This window comes from Quercus lobata, chromosome 4 (assembly GCF_001633185.2).
Source record: "Quercus lobata isolate SW786 chromosome 4, ValleyOak3.0 Primary Assembly, whole genome shotgun sequence".
Lineage (NCBI taxonomy): Eukaryota > Viridiplantae > Streptophyta > Magnoliopsida > Fagales > Fagaceae > Quercus > Quercus lobata.
The window spans coordinates 73,873,443-73,880,870 of NC_044907.1; the positions used below are offsets into that span (position 1 = coordinate 73,873,443).

The 7,428-nt window shown below is 29.8% G+C and overlaps 1 long non-coding RNA gene across 1 annotated transcript; it reads right to left on the minus strand.

The window, feature by feature from the left end:
* Positions 1–476: 476 nt before the first annotated feature.
* On the minus strand, positions 477–1,091 carry LOC115987392. The gene is made up of 2 exons (XR_004091073.1): positions 997–1,091; positions 477–847 (listed from the first exon to the last, which is right to left on the minus strand). It is a non-coding gene; the product is annotated as an uncharacterized LOC115987392 (long non-coding RNA).
* Positions 1,092–7,428: the final 6,337 nt, after the last annotated feature.

The following is a 7,428-nucleotide window of genomic DNA, read 5'->3' on the forward strand; positions in this document are numbered from 1 at the left end:
GTTTGGACTTTGGAAGAGCCAGCTGGAGACCTTCTATGCTTCAAATCCTCTAGCATATATTCTATTATTATACCTTTTTCTGGATAAGTGAATATATGCTATCGTGCTACCAACAGAAGGTAAGAAAAAATTCGAATACTCATTTCCACTTCATAAAGCTTGATTAAGGATCAAGTGTGCCACTCATTTGTGATTATCCCATCACTATGTTTTCTCTTTCCCTCTCTCTCTCTCTCATTGATAAGAGAGAGATCTAGGGTTTTCAACTTAGAGGTATAGATGGATTTGATAAAAGAGGACTGCCTCTAAAATTTGTAGTTGATTCAAAGAGAAAGGTAGTGTGTCTAATACACCAACTTGTTCAACAAAATTAAAAATGCATTACCAATATGGTGAGACATGAAAATTTAGCTGCTCAAGTAAACTTTATTATTAATTTAAAAGTAAGGATAAAGAATATAATGAAATAAAACCAAAAAACAAAAAACCATTAATACAATTCCTATCAACAACCAAAAAAAAAAAAAAAACCATTAATACAATGATGAATAACCCATTTCATGATATTCATTCATCAAGCAGTGGGTCCATCGATTCCAAAGATCGAGTTAGGACAGAGATCAATAATAAGAATGACATATAATTGCACCATGGAAGAATGAAAATTTGAACCATTACAAGTTCTCAGATGCAGTCACAACCTAACATGAATATCCATTAAGCTTTCTTTCTTTCTGACCAGACTGGACCTTGAGATATAGGCTATAGTTGCATGGGCCTCATCAAGAAAGATAGAGCTCAGCCAATTCTTCCAAGGACTCAGAGCTAAGATTTGGGTCCGCATTCTCTAACATCCACAAAAGATGGTCAAATAAAACAACTTCACACTTAACCACCAAAATATTATTGTTCTCCTCTCCTGCTTTTTGCTTATTGGTCTTGTCTATTAGAGCATTTATAAGAGGATGGCTTAAATACTTGGAGCTAATAACGTACCTCTTTCTTGTGCTTCCCACGAATATAGTTTCATGGTGCTCATGATCATGATCTTGCATGTGGTCACCACCACCACCACCACCACCCCATAATTCATCTCTTGAGGATTTGGACCTTAGGCTACTATATGATGAAGATCTCCCTAGTTGCCTTGACAAGCTCTTGCACTTCCTAAGTATCATATTGATCTTCTTCATTTTTTTTTTTAGAGAGAGAGAGAGAATTAGAGAGGAGGAGACTTAATTTACACTCACAAAGTGTGGAGTACTTAAAAGGGTAAGAGAGAGTGGGTGCAAGGTCGTTGTTTTCCGGTGCTAGAAAAATTGTGGGGTCTATTTTACAACCGGACAATTGTTTAAGTGACAAAAACAAGTCATCTTTTTAATTTGATAAATTCATGGTGGGGGCTTAATTTTACACGCACAAACTGACATACATAAGCTACTGTAACTAGTCAGGCACCCATAGTACGAGCCCATTGTTTTTTCTATCTCCCAAGTCAATTAAGGCTCGGATTGGTGAGTCCAATCGGTGCCTGCTTGACTCATCACTTGACCCAGTCACAGGAGAGAAACCAAGATTGCAAATGGTTTGGTAGAGTGACAATATAAACATTAATAACTCAATTAAGAGGCAGTTTCGTTTTGGGTAACTTCCTATTTTTTGGGTAAGTATATAAGAAGTTTAGCAAACCAAGATTGCAAAGGGTTTGGTAGAGTGACAATATAAACATTAATAACTCAATTAAGAGGCAGTTTCGTTTTGGGTAACTTCCTATTTTTTGGGTAAGTATATAAGAAGTTTAGTTTGGGAGGGAGCTAAGATTCAAGTCTCCAAGAGAAAGTTTCACACTTATAGTAAAAATTCTACCTTGTAAATAAATAATAATAATAATAATAAAAATGTCGTCTCTTTCATTTATATCATTCATTACTTTGTATAGACACAATAAGATTCGAAAATATATGACCTATAATATTTTATTATGATTATTTTTCACCGTCAAGTCAAAACACCAATAACTTTATTTTTAATGTAAGTGAAATTTGAATCTAATCCTTTAATTCGATGATGATGAGAAATTTTACCAATCAACCAAATTAGAACCACATGTTTAGCTATAAAACAGTACACATGTGAAAATGACATTTCTTGCATCACTTTGGAAAATATTTGGTTCATTGTATTAGATACTGGAATTTGTATTGTACTAGATCTTGTAATAACTATATTGCAAGGACACTATCAGTTTTTAACTTACAAGCAATTAAGAACTTGACTTAATAGCCACAAGATGTACTCAGTCAATTGACACAGCTATATTTCAGAGAAAATAAATTCAAGGCTGGCTTTTTCAAAGCTAAAATATGCCGGAAACAGTCTTCATTCTAGATTGTTTTTTTCGGTTCTTACAGTAAAACCTAATTTAAAGTTTTTAATGTAACCCAGCTGTACCACGTTAATGAGAACTTATAAGAATCCTCTACTTGCTCTGCCTTTCCATGCTTTGACAACAACTTTGTTTAAATCACAAAGACTTTTTTGGCGACTTTTAACGATAAGTTATTCTTATCTAAAACAGGGAAAAAGTTTTACCACATAGTAGAAATTTATGTTATGTGATTTGAAATTCAACTTTTGAATTTGTTATAATGACATGACATATATAGTCTAGCTAGTTCTATATATCCTGCAGTATATACAAAGGATTTGCTCAGTCTATCTTGTAGTCACGGATTTGAGGGAAATAATTCTTGAAAACACATCATTCTGTGATGAAGATCGATGAGATAATAAAAAGTATATATATAGTAAAGGGTGCAACTTGTATTTGTATATCAGAGTATGTACTATCAGTGAGAAAAGGCCACGAGAGAATGGTGTCCCACAAGTATGGAAGCTTGACGAAATGCTTCGTCTTCAATGGTCCAGTGAAAAATTCTATGCACGTGGAGATTTTGTCACAAAGCCAAACCCTTCCACATGGGTTCTCCTCAATTTTGGTTTTGGTATCCAATAAGAGTTTTGTAAATTTAGGAAAAACCATAGTCGACGACAGCGGTTTGCGCCGATTGCGCAAAAAAGGCATGTCTGAAAATATATACATACATACAAATACAATACAACCTAGGCATGGGGAGTCCCTAATTCCCTTTTCACATTTTAATATATTTATGTAATGGATAAGATCATGTCATATCCAACGTGTAAAAAACTATTGGATAAGAGTAGGCTCAAGTGTATGTTTGGTTTCCCTTTTTTTATTAAATTTTTTTTAATATCAATTTGATAATTATAACGAGTGAGTGGATTTGAATTTGAACATTTTTGTTGAAAATACTATGATGTTTTAGTTAAGTTACAAGATACTCGACTTTTTAAGTTTCTTAGTTTATATGCAACATTTTAAAGCTTTTTAAAAAAAGAAATTATAAATCATAAAATAAACCAAAAGCTAGATTTTTTATTTATTTATAAAGTTTTAACATATAGCGTCTACTTCTAATTATTGTGCTATTTATCATCAAACCAAGATACCAATTGGTTTTTAGTGTAGGTGGAGATTAAATTTCAAATTTCTTATTCAACCATCTAAAATTTTACCAAATGAATTAACTAAAACCCCCAAAAGCTAAATTATAAAATGTTTGGATGCAGCGCTTTTGATATATATATATATATATATATATATTTTGGCTTATTCATATGTATTTATTTTTTTAATTATGTTTTTAAAATACAACTAATAACTACTTATACTTTTAAGTAAATTTAAAGAATCAACACAAAGGTGATGCAAAAACAAGAAGAGAAATTGTTTTAGAGCTAACGGGTGACTAAAAGAGCTGAAAATGAGAGTGCTGTAATTCCAGGTCGAGCGGCACATACACATAAGATTGAGAAAAACTATATATAGTACTAAGCAAGATGAATATTAATTGATGCAACTCAAGGTTAAAAGATACAAATCATCAGAATAATGAAAATTTAATGAGCATTTGGATTTTGTGGAAAGTTAGGGATAGGGAGAAAGTGATGCAACAAATGATTTTTTTTTACTCTTCATTCGTCATTTTCTTTTGAATTAAGAATGCTATGGATAAGGTTGACCAATTGCTGTGGCTAACTTTGGCTGACAAGCCTGGCATAACAAAGCAATAAGAGCTCTTGATGGGGAAAAGGACCAACACTAAGAAAAAGCACAAATCAAGCTCCAACAGTAAAAAGAATGTGATGGTTTAAAAGTGGTTTGTGAAGGCAAATGAAAATTGACATTGCATAGGGGTTTCCAAAGATTTAAAAACAGAAAAACCTTTCTTCTCCTTCTTCTTCTTTTTCGCTGCATAGACAAAAAAACAATATGTTTCGTAGGACCATTGGTTAGATGCACTTTTAGAATGAAGTTGACTGGTTCCAATAATATCTACCATATACCTTATCGCAAATATCTTAACCTAGTAGAAGAGTGTATAAAAATTTTAAAGACTACAATAGAATTAGTCCATGAATCAAAGAATTTAACACAACTGAAACATATAAATATATATATTAGAACAAATTTTTACACTTTATTTTATTTTATGAAATAGTACATGTACACATACATGCACGTTGGGAAGCCTTGATAGTCAGGTTGGGAAAATAAGTGATCAATTTCCAAGGAAATATGGAGTAAGGAATGAGTTTTAAAATGTTATAGTAGATTTTGCAATAGCTTGTGATATGAGATATCAATAAAAACTTGGTTCAACCAAAAAAAAAAAAATTTAATTACCTTTAAAAAGTGAATCAAAATTTAGATATATATTTTATCACTCAATATATGTTAGAAGCATTAGATATTTGTATTATAAGATGGAAAACAAAGAATAGAGAAGAAATTTAAAATGTAGAAAAATTTTCACTCCCTCCCTCTCCATCCCCTATGTCTTTTGTCTAAATTATCTTTAAAAAGAAGGTAGAAAAAATTTGAAGAGAGAAAAGTGTGTGTTATATATATATATATATATATATATATATATAAATGGGTTGGATTCAAGTTACACCTGGTGTAACTCTAAGTAATGTTACACCACCCAATAACTTGTTATTGAATTCATATTTTGAAAATCTTACCATTGGATTACATATTCTATGTGTTTTTAATATGCGTGCTAATTTTTATACCAATAAGATATTATTTACTATTCGATCTATAAACTCATATTTTATGCAATATTGTAAACTACAAAAACTTGAATTTAAACAATTGATTGATGACATGATTATTGATTATTGATTACTTTGAAACTTTGCAAACATGGAGAATATACAAAGATAATGTAATCCAATAGTTGATTTGTCAAAATTCATATCCAATTAAAAAATATTGAGTGGTGTAACATTGCTTAGAGTTACACTACCCAATAACTTGTTATTGATTTCATATTTTGGAAATCTTACCGTTGGATTGCAATGTTATACTATCCAATAACATGTTATACTATCCAATAACTTGTTATCGACTTTATATTTTAGAAATCTTACCGTTGGATTGCATATTCTATATGTTCTTAAGATATATGCCAATTTTCATGCTAATCGGATGTTATTTACCATTTCATCCATAAACTCATTTTTATGCATTATTTTAAACTACAAAAACTCAAATTTAAACAATTGATTGATAACATGGTTATTAATATTCGATCACCTCAAAATTTTGCATATATGAAGATAATGTAATCCAATAATAGATTTTTCAAAATTTACATCCTATAAAAAAATATTGAGTGGTGTAATACTATTTAAAATATATATAACTAAAGATCTTATGCGGAAAAACATGAGATTTCTCCTTTTTATTTTTATTTTTTTCAACTTCCACCTCTCTCTCTCTCTCTCTCTCTCTCTCTCTCTCTCTCTCTCTCTCTCTCATTGAGTAAAATACCGTAAAGTCTCACTTTAGTTCAGCCTCCCTCTCTTGACTCTTTCACTTTCCTAGCAATTCCATCAGCTATTCAAACCCTTCAAATGCCCATTATTTGCAATTCCCTTCAATTTTTTTAACACAATTATATTTTAGCATATCTCTAGCCTACGCTAAATAGCTTTTACAATATGCTCCTTCTCTCTATATCTCTCTACTTGTTTCTTTCAAAGCTTAGCAACTGCGATCATGACAAGAAGAATAGGGTTACACTCAAACCGGTGTAGGTATACCAGTTCCTTTAGATTCAGCTGTGCTGGAATCGTAATTTCCATCCATGGTATCCGTGGAGACAATGATGTGAAAGGTTGCGCTACTATGCCATTTTTTTTAGATAAACTTAATCAGGATCTTGTGTGCATCAAATAAATTTATAATTAATATTATTTAGAGATATCGAAAATATAATTTTATTATAATTTTCTAGTATTTTGTTGATTAATGTAATAGATACAATTTCTTTTAGTTGTATTGTGTCACTTTAAACAAAAATTAAATTAGTAATTTTGAATTTTAAAAAAAATTTAAGTAAAAAAAATATTATTTAAGTAATATTTAAAAATATAAAAAGCCTCAATTTAGATTCCTTTGTCTTCGAATTTCATCGAGTCAACCCTGTATTTAGCAAAACATTGGAAAGAGTACGATAATTTATAACATATCCCAAATTAGTATGGATTGGAAGCTCTTCGTAATTTTAGTTGTTGTCTTTGTCAACTTCTTTAATCAATGGACTCTTGATAATCTAATATGTATATGATTGATTTTAGGATCCTTGTATGACATCCTATTTTCCTAATTATCTTTGCTAACATATTTTTTTTTCCTTGTATTTTTGACACTCATTCGAAACTAACTAGAACTGTGTTAAATTTGTCTTGTAATTGATTATATGTTAAACTTTAATAATTAATATCAATTATAGTTTGAAAAAAAGTTTAAAAATTATTTGTTTGAAAATTAAAATATAAACATAAACATAATAATTTATTTTGATTGAATGAAACAAACTGTTTATTTATATTACCTCATTGATTTCTATGTTGCTCAGTGTATGTATAGTAAATGTAACCCAAAAAAAAATAGAAAAAGAAGGATCAAATAAATTTATAATTAAAATTCTTTAGAAATATCAAAAATATAATTTCATTATAATTTTCTATTATTTGGTTGATTAATTTAGTAGATATGGTTTCTTTTAGTTGTATTGTATTACTTTACGTAAAAATTAAATTAGTAATTTCGTGTTTTAAAAAAATAAATTTTAAGTAAAAGAATATTATTTAAGTAATATTTAAAAATTTAAAAAACTTCAATTTAGATTCTTTAGTCCTCAAATTTTATCAAGTCGCCCCTATATTTAGCAAGACATTTGAAAGAGTACGATAATTTATAGTAAATCCCAAATTAGTACAAATTAAATTTCTCTGCAGACTTTGTCAACTGCTTTAATCAACAGACTC